Source organism: Oncorhynchus nerka, linkage group LG21 (genome assembly GCF_034236695.1).
Source record: "Oncorhynchus nerka isolate Pitt River linkage group LG21, Oner_Uvic_2.0, whole genome shotgun sequence".
Classification (NCBI taxonomy): domain Eukaryota; kingdom Metazoa; phylum Chordata; class Actinopteri; order Salmoniformes; family Salmonidae; genus Oncorhynchus; species Oncorhynchus nerka.
The window spans coordinates 4,311,972-4,325,419 of NC_088416.1; the positions used below are offsets into that span (position 1 = coordinate 4,311,972).

Below are 13,448 nucleotides of genomic sequence, written 5' to 3' on the forward strand. Positions count from 1 at the left end.
GGCGGTGGGAGGGAACTTAAAACATGACCCCAAAATTGCACCAGCATTGCTTAGAATTCAGCAGATTCCTCTCTCTCGCACAAATGGCGAATAACATGACATATTGGAGACTAGTGTGGAAGAATATAAAACTCCCTAGGTTTCACATCTGAATCAGAATAGTGTGCAAATGCAGACTCTCGAATGAAGGTTCAAACAAAAGGTTTCCATATTTTACATATGTCACGCGAGGTGCCTTTTCTTTATACAGAATGTGTCTATTGTTTTTTGTACAATAGAAATGATGGAAATCAAATAAAATATCCATGCAGCATAACAACTGGTAAAGGTTTTGAAGGCGAGAATGACGTAAATTCCACATACACTGTCCATATTCAGATTGGAAACTAACAATTAAAAAACTTTTATCTATTCTAATCAAGAACATACAGCCTTTAATACAATGTGTCAACATAACAATACATCATCAATATTCACATTTTATTAATTATTGTCCTTACACCTGAGGATCAACTAGTTGTTGCATGTGGTGCTGTAAAATATGCAAATCCCCTCCCAGTCCAAGCCAAACCAGGTTGTGCATAATACAGAACACATGCACATATCGTTCAAGGCTAACGATGCACGTCCTATGCAATGCATCATGGTCTACATACAAAATGGTACAATATATTATTCTCAGAGCCTTACCTGAATAAACATATAGTCATCTTGGACAGCCAGTGAGCTGATGTCGATGTATTCAGGGAAGGGATAGTTTCTGATGTTAGAGCCCGTCATGTTTCATACAGTGCCTTGCGAAAGTATTCGGCCCGCTTGAACTTTGCGACCTTTTGCCACATTTCAGGCTTCAAACATAAAGATATAAAACTCTATTTTTTTGTGAAGAATCAACAACAAGTGGGACACAATCATGAAGTGGAACGACATTTATTGGATATTTCAAACTTTTTTAACAAATCAAAAACGGAAAAATTGGGCGTGCAAAATTATTCAGCCCCTTTACTTTCAGCGCAGCAAACTCTCTCCAGAAGTTCAGTGAGGATCTCTGAATGATCCAATGTTGACCTAAATGACTAATGATGATAAATACAATCCACCTGTGTGTAATCAAGTCTCCGTATAAATGCACCTGCACTGTGATAGTCTCAGAGGTCCGTTAAAAGCGCAGAGAGCATCATGAAGAACAAGGAACACACCAGGCAGGTCCGAGATACTGTTGTGAAGAAGTTTAAAGCCGGATTTGGATACAAAAAGATTTCCCAAGCTTTAAACACCCCAAGGAGCACTGTGCAAGCGATAATATTGAAATGGAAGGAGTATCAGACCACTGCAAATCTACCAAGACCTGGCCGTCCCTCTAAACTTTCAGCTCATACAAGGAGAAGACTGATCAGAGATGCAGCCAAGAGGCCCATGATCACTCTGGATGAACTGCAGAGATCTACAGCTGAGGTGGGAGACTCTGTCCATAGGACAACAATCAGTTGTATATTGCACAAATCTGGCCTTTATGGAAGAGTGGCAAGAAGAAAGCCATTTCTTAAAGATATCCATAAAAAGTGTTGTTTAAACTTTGCCACAAGCCACCTGGGAGACACACCAAACATGTGGAAGAAGGTGCTCTGGTCAGATGAAACCAAAATTGAACTTTTTGGCAACAATGCAAAACGTTATGTTTGGCGTAAAAGCAACACAGCCCATCACCCTGAACACACCATCCCCACTGTCAAACATGGTGGTGGCAGCATCATGGTTTGGGCCTGCTTTTCTTCAGCAGGGACAGGGAAGATGGTTAAAATTGATGGGAAGATGGATGGAGCCAAATACAGGACCATTCTGGAAGAAAACCTGATGGAGTCTGCAAAAGACCTGAGACTGGGATGGAGATTTGTCTTCCATCAAGACAATGATCCAAAACATAAAGCAAAATCTACAATGGAATGGTTCAAAAATAAACATATCCAGGTGTTAGAATGGCCAAGTCAAAGTCCAGACCTGAATACAATCGAGAATCTGTGGAAAGAACTGAAAACTGCTGTTCACAAATGCTCTCCATCCAACCTCACTGAGCTCGAGCTGTTTTGCAAGGAGGAATGGGAAAATATTTCAGTCTCTCGATGTGCAAAACTGATAGAGACATACCCCAAGCGACTTACAGCTGTAATCGCAGCAAAAGGTGGCGCTACAAAGTATTAACTTAAGGAGGCTGAATAATTTTGCACGCCCAATTTTTCAGTGTTTGATTTGTTAAAAAAGTTTTAAATATCCAATGAATGTCGTTCCACTTCATGATTGTGTCCCACTTGTTGTTGATTCGTCACAAAAAAATACAGTTTTATATCTTTATGTTTGAAGCCTGAAATGTGGCAAAAGGTCGCAAAGTTCAAGGGGGCCGAATACTTTCGCAAGGCACTGTAATAACAGAATTGAAAAAAAATATGAAAAATATGTGTACAGTGTGTGCAAATATAGAAGAGTAGGGAGGTAGACCATAGAGGTGAAATAATGACAATTTAGCATTAACACTGGAGTGATATATGTGCAGATGATGATGTGCAAGTAGAGATCCTGGGGTGCAAATGCGCAAGAGGGTAAGTAATAATATGGGATGAGGTAGTTGGGTGTGCTATTTACAGATTGGCTGTGTACAGGCACAGTGAGTGATCGGTAAGCTGCTCAGACAGCTGATGCTTAAAGTTAGAGGGAGATATAAGACTCCAGCTTCAGTGATTTTTGCAATTCGTTCCAGTCATTGGCAGCAGAGAACTGGAAGGAAAGGCAGCCAAAGGAAGTGTTGGCTTTGGGGATGGCCAGTGAAATATACCTGCTGGAGAACGTGACAAAACGGATGGCACTGTGATAGACTACATCCAGTTTGCTGAGTAGAGTGTTGGGGGATATTTTGTAAATGACATTGCCGAAGTCAAGGATTGGTAGGATAGTCAGTTTTACGAGGGTATGTTTGGCAGCATGAGTGAAGGAGGCTTAGTTGCGAAATAGGAAGCCAATTCTAGATTTAATTTTGAATTGGAGATGCTTAATGTGAGTCTTGAAGGAGAGCTTACAGTCTAACCAGACACCTAGGTATTTTTAGTTGTCCACATATTCTAGGTCAAAACCGTCCAGAGTAGTGATGCTAGTCGGACGGGAGTGTGCGGGCAGCAATCGGTTGAAGAGCATGCACTTAGTTTAACTAGCATTTAAAAGCAGTTGGAGACCATGGAAGGAGTGTTGTATGGCATTGAAGCTCGTTTGGAGGTTTGTTAGCACAGTGTCCAAAGAAGGGCCAGATGTATACACATTGTCGTCGGCGTAGAGGTGGATCAAGGAATCACCCGCAGCAAGAGTGACATCGTTGATATATACAGAGAAAAGTGTCGGCCTGAGAATTGAACACTTTAGTACCCCCATAGAGACTGCCAGAGGTCCGGACAACAGGCCCTCCGATTTGACACACTGAACTCTCTCTGAGAAGTAGTTGGTGAACCAGGTCAGGCAGTCATTAGAGAAACCAAGGCTATTGAGTCTGCTGATAAGAATGTGGTGATTGACAGAGTCGAAAGCCTTGGCCAGGTTGATGAATAAGGCTGCACAGTACTGTATTTTATCGATGGCAGTTATGATATGGTTTAGGACCTTGAGCGTGGCTGAGGTGCACCCATGACCAGCTCGGAAACCAGATTGCATAGTGGAGAAGGTACGGTAGGATTCAAAATGGTCAGGGATCTTTTTATTAACTAGGCTTTCAAAGATTTTAGAAAGGCAGGGCAGGATGGATATAGGTCTATAACAGTTTGGGTCTAGAGTGTCTCCCCCTTTGAAGAGGTGGATGACCGCAGCAGCTTTCCAATCTTTGGGGATCTCAGACGATACAAGAGAGAGGTTGAATAGGCTAGTTATAAGGGTTGCAACAATTTCAGCGACTAATTTGAGTTAATAGAGGGTCCAGATTGTCTAGCCCAGCTGATTTGTACGGATCCAGATTTTGCAGCTCTTTCAAAACATCAGCTGTCTGGATTTCGGTGAAGGAGAAGCGTGGGGGTGGCTTGGGCAAGTTGCAGCAGGGGTGGCTGAGATGTTGGCTGGGGTAAGGGTAGCCAGGTGGAATGCATGGCCAGCCGTAGAAAAATGCTTCTTGAAATTATCAATTATCATGGATTTATCGGTGGTGACAGTGCTTCCTATCCTCAGTGCAGTGGGCAGCTGGGAGGATTTGCTCTTATTCTCCATGGACTTTACAGTGTCCCAAAACTTTTTGGAATTAGTGCTACAGGAAGCAAATTTCTATTTGAAAAAGCTAGCCTTAGCTTTCCTAACTGACTGAGTATATTTGTTCCTGACTTTCCTGAAATGTTGAATATAGTCGGAGCTATTCGATGCTAATGCACAGGATGTTTTGTGCTGGTCGAGGGCAGTCAAGTCTGGGGTGAACCAATGGCTATATCTGTTCTTAGTTCTACATTTTTTGAATGGGTCTTGCATTTTTAACATTTCTGTCGCAGGCGTTCCGCTAGCGACCCACCTCGACAACATCCGGTGGAATTGCAGAGCGCCAAATTCAAAATACAGAAATAGTCATAATAAACATTCATAAAAAATACAAGTTTTATACATCGGCTTAAAGATTAACTTCTTGTTAATCCATCCGCTTTGTCAGATTTCAAAAAGGCTTTATAGCAAAATCATACCATGCAATTATCTGAGGACAGCGCCCCACTTACAAAAGCATACAAACATTTTACAACCAAGTAAAGGAATTACAAAAGTCAGAAATAGCAATAGAATGAATCACTTACCTTTGAAGATCTTCATATGGTTGCAGTCACAATAGTCCCAGCTACACAATAAATGTTTGTTTTGTTCGATAAAGTTCCTCTTTATATCCCAAAAACTCTGTTTTGTTGGTGTGTTTTGTTCAGAAATCCACTGGTTCAAAGGCGGTCAAAACATGCAGACAAATACATCCGAATAGTACCGGTAAAGTTTGTCGAAACATTTCAAACGATGTTTATAATTAATCCCCAGGGTGTCAATTGTCTAAATAATCGTTAATATTTCAACTGGAAAATAGCCTATTCAATAGAAAGGAGAAACAACGAACGGCGCGCACTCAGTCATGCGCTCTGCATTCTTCCTCAGTCCACAGACAGAAAGGTCTCATTCTTCTTCATTTTATAATCTGAGAAAGATTTAGGGAGTCCCATTGCTTTAGGACTTGGTCAGGTGGTTTAAGCATGTCCCAGTTTAGGTTACACAGCATTACACATTCAGACTTGATATAGGGGTCCAGGAGAGAGTTTAGGGCAGGTAGGGTACAGGCCAGTGCTGATGGAGGACGATAGCACCAGCAACAGTCAACAAAGAGCTATTTGAAAGTTGAATACTTACAACCAGCAAGTCAAATTGTTTGGGGACAGACTTGGAGGACATACCCCAAAACTGATAGAGACATACCCCAAGCGACTTACAGCTGTAATCGCAGCAAAAGGTGGCGCTACAAGGTATTAACTTAAGGGGGCTGAATAATTTTGCACGCCCAATTTTTCAGTTTTTGATTTGTTAAAACCTCTTAAGTCGACCCTCTACTTTTTTGAACATTTTGTTAAAAATCGCGCAACATTTCAGCGCCCTGCTACTCATGCCAGGAATATAGTATGTTCATATGGTTAGAATGTGTGGATAGGAAACCCTCGGACGTTTTTAAAACTGGTTAAATCACGACTGTGGCTATTACATAACGTGCGTTACATCGGAAAGCGCAGGAAAACCTGATCACAGAAAATGGAAATAAATATCCTTGCGCCACTTCCAGCAATTGTTAACAGTGAGCCGAATTAGATAAGACCGAGCATTCAACTCCCACAGCATCCCCATGTTGTCTAGAGTCTTGTGAATTGAATCATCTTTGATTCTTGGTTGAACCGAAAGAGGGGCACCGCTTACCTCCGGTCTCCGCCCAGATCATTCCGGAAGAGCTCTCTCCTGAATTTTTTTCCAAGACGACAGCTAATGATATTTACATCGCCTACGGATGATTTTTATTGCTTATTAACGTTTACTAATACCTAAAGTAGCATTACAAACGTATTTCGAAGTGTTTTGTGAAAGTTTATCGTCTACTTTTTGAATTTTAAAAAATGACGTTACGTTGTGAAATCGCTGTTTTTTTCGTTTATCACACAGTCTACATATAACGATATCTTGGCTTTATATGGCCCGATTTAATCGAAATAAAGACCCAATAGTGTTTATGGGACATCTAGGAGTGCCAACAAAGAAGATGGTGAAAGGTAATGACTGTTTTATATTTTATTGTGCGGTTTGTGTAACGCCGAAATGCTAATTATTTTGTTTACGTCCCCTGCTGTGCTTTTCTGTTGTAGTGTATTGGTGCATGCTATCAGATAATAGCTTCTCATGCTGTCGCCGAAAAGCATTTTAAAAATCGGACTTGTTGCCTGGATTCACAACGAGTGTAGCTTTAATTTGATACCCTGCATGTGTATTTTAATGAACTTTTGAGTTTTAACTAATACTATTAGCATTTAGCGTAGTGCATTTGCATTTCCAGAGCTCTAGTTGGGACGCAAGCGTCCCAAGTAGAGGCAACAGGTTAAAAAAGTTTGAAATATCCAATAAATGTCGTTCCACTTCATGATTGTGTCCCACTTGTTGTTGATTCTTCACAAAAAAATACAGTTTTATATCTTTATGTTTGAAGCCTGAAATGTGGCAAAAGGTCGCAAAGTTCAAGGGGGCCGAATACTTTCGCAAGGCACTGTAACTGTACTTTTTTTGTGTAACTCTGTGTTGCTGATTTTGGGGTACTGCTTTGCTGTTTCTTGTCCAGGTCGCAGTTGTAAATGAGAAATTATTCTCAACTGGCCTACCTGGCAATTTTTTTTAAATTTATTTTTATTTTTTAGTTTTATAAAAACGACCTGTCCTGATTTGTCATAGACACTTTCTAAAAAACTTTCATGAGCAAGCCTTCCTTCATGAACTGACCTCTGTAAAATGGTATAGAATCAGCTTGATTTCCTCTGTCGAAGACTATCGGACCTTCTTTTTTTATATTTTCAGTGGTATTGTTAACAACCAAGCCCCAATAAAGAAAATGAGAGTTAAAAACTGGTTCAGCCCCTGGTTCGACCGTGATCTTGCAGACTTACTCCACCTCAAAAATTGCATTTGGCGAAATGCTCGGAACACGCATACTCAGGCTGACTGGCTCTCTTTCAGGCAAATTAGAAATAAGTGCACTCAGGCTAGAAGGCCAAAGTTAGTTACTTTAATGAGCAGTTCTCTCTCTGTGGGTCTAACCCCAAGCAATTCTGGAAAACGGTTAAAGACCTGGAGAATAAACCCTCCTCCTCACAGCTGCCCATGTCCCTTAAAGTTGATGATGTGGTTATTACTGACATGAAACTTGACCCCCAAAAAACATCTGGGTCAGATGGTTTAGACCATTTCTTCTTTAAGGTTGCTCCCCCTATCATCACCAAGCCTGTCTACAAACTTTTTAATCTGTCTCTCCTTTCTGGGGAGGTTCCCATTGCTTGGAAGGCAGCCACAGTTCGTCCTTTATTTAAAGGGGAGATCAATCTGATCTTTAACCAACTGTTATAGGCCTATTTCTGTTTGCCCTGTTTATCAAAAATGTTTGAAAAACTTGTCAATAATTAACTGACGGGCTTTCTTGATGTCTATAGTATTCTCTCTGGTATGCAATCTGGTTTCCGCTCATGTTATGTGTCACTGCAACCTTAAAGGTCCTCAATGATGTCACCATTGCCCTTGATTCTAAGCAATGTTGTGCTGCTATTTTTAATGACTTGGCCAAAGCTTTTGATACGGTAGACCATTCCATTCTTGTGGACAAGCTAAGGAGTATTGGTGTCTCTGAGGGGTCTTTGGCCTGGTTTTCTAACTACCTCTCTCAAAGAGTGCAGTGTATGAAGTCAGTGTCTCTGACACTGCCTGTCACCAAGGGAGTACCCCAAGGCTCAATCCTAGGCCCCACGCTCTTCTCAATTTACGTCAACAACATAGCTCAGGCAGTAGGAAGCTCTTTCATCCATTTATATGCAATTTATACAGACTTATACTCAGCTGGCCCCTCCCTGGATTTTGTGTTAAATGCTCTACAACAAAGCTCTCTTAGTGTCCAACAAGCTTTCTCTACCCTTAACCTTGTTCTGAACACCTCCAAACAAAGGTCATGTGGTTTGGTTAGAAGAATGTCTCTCTCCCCACAGGTGTGATTACTACCTCTGAGGGTTTTTGGGAGTATGGCCAGACAGTACACTGTCCTTCTCTCAGCACAACTCAAAGCTGCAGGCTAAAGTTAAATCTAGACTTGGTGTCCTTTATCGTAATCGCTCTTCTTTCACCCCAGCTGCCAAACTAACCCTGATTCAGATGACCATCCCACCCATGCTAGATTACGGAGACATCATTTATAGATCAGCAGGTAAGAGTGCTCTCGAGCAGCTAGATGTTCTTTACCATTCGGCCATCAGATTTGCCAGCAATGCTCCTTATAGGACACATCACTGAACTCTGTACTCCTCTGTAAACTGGTCATCTCTGTATACCCGTCGCAAGACCCAATGGTTGATGCTTATTTATAAAACCCTTTTAGGCCTCACTCCCCCCTATCTGAGACATCTACTGCAGCCCTCATCCTCCCCGAAGCGCACACATCGCTGCAGCTAGCGACTGGAGCGAGCTGCAACAAACACTCAAACTGGACAGTTTTATCTCAATATGTTCATTCAAAGACTCAATCATGGACACTCTTAATGACAGTTGTGGCTGCTTTGCATGATGTGTTGTTGTCTCTACCTTCTTGCCCTTTGTGCTGTTGTCTGTGCCCAATAATGTTTGTACCATGTTTTGTGCTGCTACCATGTTGCTACCATGCTAGGTTGTCATGTGTTGCTGCCTTGCTATGTTGTTGTCTTAGGTCTCTCTTAATGTAGTGGTATGTTGTCTCTCTTGTCGCGATGTGTGTTTTGTCCTGTATTTATATGTTTTGTCCTGTATTTATATGTTATATATATATATATTTATCCCAGCCCCCGTCCCCGAGGTCTGTTGACTTTTGGTAGGCCGTCTATGTAAATAAGAATTTGTTCTTAACTGACTTGCCTAGTTAAAAAGAAGACAAATAAAACAATACCTGCAAGATGAGGAGAGAGATTACTGGATATCTGGATTAAACCAGCTATGGATCATGCCTCTTATTCCTGGGAACGTGAGGATGCCTGGAAACCGAGGCTATAGGTCTGTATAAATTGAACTTGAGGGAACTTATGTATGGTTTGTGATTGACATGCAATAGAGGACATAGCGTTACACTTGTGACAGTATACCTACTGTGTGTGTGTGTGTGTGTGTGTGTGTGTGTGTGTGTGTGTGTGTGTGTGTACAGTTGAAGTCGGAAGTTTACATACACCTTAGCCAAATACATTTAAACTCAGTTAATCCCAGTAAAAAAATCCCTGTTGTATGTCATTTAGGATCACCACTTTATTTTAAGAATGTGAAATGTCAGAATAATAGTATGGAGAATGATTTATTTCAGCTTTTATTTCTGTCATCACAATCCCAGTGGGTCAGAAGTTTACATACACTCAATTAGTATTTGGTAGCATTTCCTTTAAATTGTTTAACTTGGGTCAAACCAACCCATCCACAAGCTTCCCACAATAATTTGGGTGAATTTGGCTGTTTACTCCTGACAGAGCTGGTGTAACTGAGTCAGGTTTGTAGGCCTCCTTGCTCTTACATGCTTTTTTAGTTTTGCCCGAAAATTTTCTATGGGATTATGGTCAGGGCTTTGTGATGGCCACTTTGTGATGGCCACCTTGACATTGTTGTCCTTAAGCCATTTTACTTTGGAAGTATGTTTGGGGTCATTGTCCATTTGGAAGACCCATTCGCGACCAAGCTTTAACTTCCTGACTCATGTCTTGAGATGTAGCTCCACAATTTTCCTTCCTCATGTTGCCATCTATTTTGTGAAGTGCACCAGTCCCTCCTGCAGCAAAGCACCCCCACAACATGATGCTGCCACCCCGTGCTTCATGGTTGGGATGGTGTTCTTCGGCATGCAAGCCTCACCCTTTTTCCTCCAAACATAATGATGGTCATTTTGGCCAAACAGTTCTATTTTTGTTTCATCAGACCAAAGTCCCCATGTTCAGTTGCAAATCGTAGTCTGGCTTTTTTATGGTGGTTTTGGAGCAGTGGCTCCTTCCTTGCTGAGTGGCCTTTCAGGTCAAGTCGATTTAGGACTCGTTTCACCGTGGATATAGATACTTATGTACCTGTTTCCTCCAGCATCTTCACATAGTCCTTTGCTGTTGTTCTGGGATTGATTTGCACTTTTTGCACCAAAGTGCGTTCATCTCTATGAGACACAACGCGTCTCCTTCCTGAGCGGTATGATGGCTGCAACTTAGTGTATGTAAACTTCTGACCCACTGGAATTGTGATACGGTGAATTTTAAGTGAAATAATCTGTCTGTAAACAATTGTTGGAAAAATGACTTGCGTCATGCATGAAGTAGATGTCCTAACCGAATTGCCAAAACTATAGTTTGTTTAACAAGAAATGTGTGGAGTGGTTGAAAAATGAATTTTAATGACTCCAACCTAAGTGTATGTAAACTTCCGACTTTAACTGTATATATATATATATATGTGTAATTTGACCAGTATGTTGTGGTTTCCATTCTATAATGGTGATTGTTTCATACAATACAGTATGTAAAGTTGTAGGTTTGTCACTATTCAACATGATCAACTATGATCATTCTCGGTGTACAGAAAACTAAACTGTCTCTGATTCCGGGGCTCTAACAACAGCAGCAGATAGCTAGAATAAACAATCTCACAATTTCACCTATGGAGGACCCTGGGTGGCGTTGCCTTGGCGAGTTATGGAGCTGACACTCCCAGAGTGAGAGGGATGAGAGGAAAAGGCCATATTAATCCAATATCGTGCACTGCATTTATAAATGAGGTAATCCACTGTCACTCTCCTGGGACATGACGCTCTAAACCCAGGGTGGATTTTATTCCTTGACAGACTCTCCCTCTCCTATCGTTCGAGGGCTGATAATTGGACTGCAAATGTGGGGGCCTTTCTCTGCTGTGTGTGACAGAGAGAGACAAAAAAAGAGACGTGTGTGTGTGTGCGTGGGTATGTGTGTGTAGTGCTACTCACGTCCATTAGGGGGGTGTGCCTCCATATGAACCAGATCTGACTCCTTGTGTAGACCCGTTACAGGTCTGTATTAAATAAGTGGAGAAGAGAAGGAAGGATGAAGAGGAGGGGGAAGGAGGGGCGAAGCAATGAGAAGAAGATGAGAGAAGGGAAGAACAGAATGGGAGAAGATTGAAGAAGAGGACAGTGGAAGAGGAGGAGGGAAAAGAGGGGAGGAGGTGGGAAGAGAAGGAGGGAAGAAGAGGAGAGGAGGACAGGATGAGGGAAGAAGAGGAGAGGAGGGAAGAGAAGGAGAGGAGAGAAGGAGAGGAAGAGGAGACAGGAAGAAGAGGAGAGAAGCAGGGAAGCAGAGGAGAGGAGGAGGGAAGAGAAAGAGGAAAGAAGACAATAAACAGAGGGAGTTGAGTCTCAGCAAGGGTATTCCACTCCAGACATAGACGTCTCATTTCAGCGTTGTCTTAATAATGATGGCATAAAATACCAATGCCTTTCCATGTGAGGACGTTCTCTCCAGAGATAAGCAACCCCCACAGCAACAGCCAGACACCGTGGGTTTGTTATTCTACCAAAAAGTGGTATCTGTCACAAGTGTAAATACGCAGCAACCTAAATATGGTATTTCTTTAGTCAGGCACTGTACACCGGCAAGGCTGTGCCACATAATTCAAGTCACTGTAATGTATATCACCGTATTATATCATTTCATTGGGTACTGTGGACCGATATGGCATTCCTATAGTGTGACATATGTCATTCCTGGTGGAGTAAGACTGACAAACTCGTTGTCTATAAGTATGTCTTGAGGTTGCCCAGAGTACTAATACTGAGGGTCAGAGTTTAAAGTCCTTGAAGGGGTTGGATCAAGGATGGATCGAGTAAATGATACAGGATATGTGACACCGGATTTATGCAAGTTGCTCTGGACAAAGCTGGTGGGAGCTCGACACACACAGACACACACACACACACACACACACACACACACACACACACACACACACACACACACACACACACACACACACAGCTTCCTCTACATCTCTAAGTAGGAAAGCAATGAGGCAAAATAAATTCAGAGCTACATTTGTGATGAGTGTGCATTTTCTCAGAATGGGGAAGGCTACTGCGGTTGGCTGTTGGGGGGGATGAGGGCTGACGTGATTAGATGAGAGGCAACAGGAACTTCCTGGGTGATCTGTTACTCATGCCACCGGGCATGACTTGTTATACTGTATCTTCCTATTTTATGTATATACAGTATGCTTGGATAACCCCCAATGAAAAAGTAAAGATTGTTTAGATAGGTGCCATGTCCATGATATCAGTTTACTGCATCTGAGAAATGAACCGGAATGTGACATGTGAGAGGCAGAATGCGAAATGGTGACACTGGATGTAGATTAATCTCAGTCCAATCATATCAACAGTGGAAATGAGCAGAATGAGCAGAATGGTACACAGAATGGTACACAGAACACCAGCAACACTAGTCATTCAGATAGTGTGTTGAAACGTATTATCAATGTACTTCACAGACTCTTGCATTGCAGAAAGCAAAAAACACATTGTTCCACACATTGCTAGTGATGCTCCAAAACAGATTGCGAGGAGAGTCTGAGTAAACAAAGGAAAAAATCAGGACAACAGAGAGGACGAGAAGAAGAAAGAAAGAAGACAATCATATGACTCACCAGTAGAACCTCTTCACATGCTCATGAACCAGCTGCCATTTTCTCCCAAAGTCCAGGGATGCGTACAACTGTGAAGAATAACATACAAAGAGAAAGAATAGATAAGTAGACTGATATGTTCTCTATCTATCACAAGACAGGAAGTGGGCTCGAGTCATGGCAGGACAATGCCAGAGAGTTTCCCGGGGCAATAAAGCAATAAACTCTAGATAGGCTGACATGGCTTTAAACCACCATCATCATTATAACTCAGACCATTCATGTTAACATATAGGCTCCCAAAATACAGATAGGCCCTATCCTGTTTCCTGGTAACAGTTAACTAGACACCAAGCGTCATAACTGAGTGTCAAGTGAAGTGTGTTAGATTCTAGCTTGAAATGTACTGATTCATGTTTACCAGACTAGAACTCATTGATAACTTTACATGTATAAGGAATGTATATGACGGTGTCAATGAATGGTAGAAAAGAACTAGGAATATGGAAAGAAGAAGAAACCTCTGGGAGGGGGGACAG

The 13,448-nt window shown here is 41.8% G+C and overlaps 1 protein-coding gene across 3 annotated transcripts in view; it reads right to left on the reverse strand.

Moving 5' to 3' along the window:
- The window catches only part of LOC115103700 (VPS10 domain-containing receptor SorCS1-like), a 68,069-nt gene extending 55,014 nt beyond the window's left edge, over positions 1-13,055 (reverse strand). For 2 of the 3 annotated variants that reach the window (XM_065006208.1, XM_065006206.1), the window contains exons 1-2: positions 12,931-13,055; positions 11,240-11,304 (exon numbers count right to left, since the gene is read on the reverse strand). The gene's annotated coding sequence lies outside the window, so the exon portion shown is untranslated. The remainder of the gene's footprint in view (positions 1-11,239; positions 11,305-12,930) is intronic. The other variant, XM_065006207.1, reaches the window with a different exon arrangement.
- Positions 13,056-13,448: the final 393 nt, after the last annotated feature.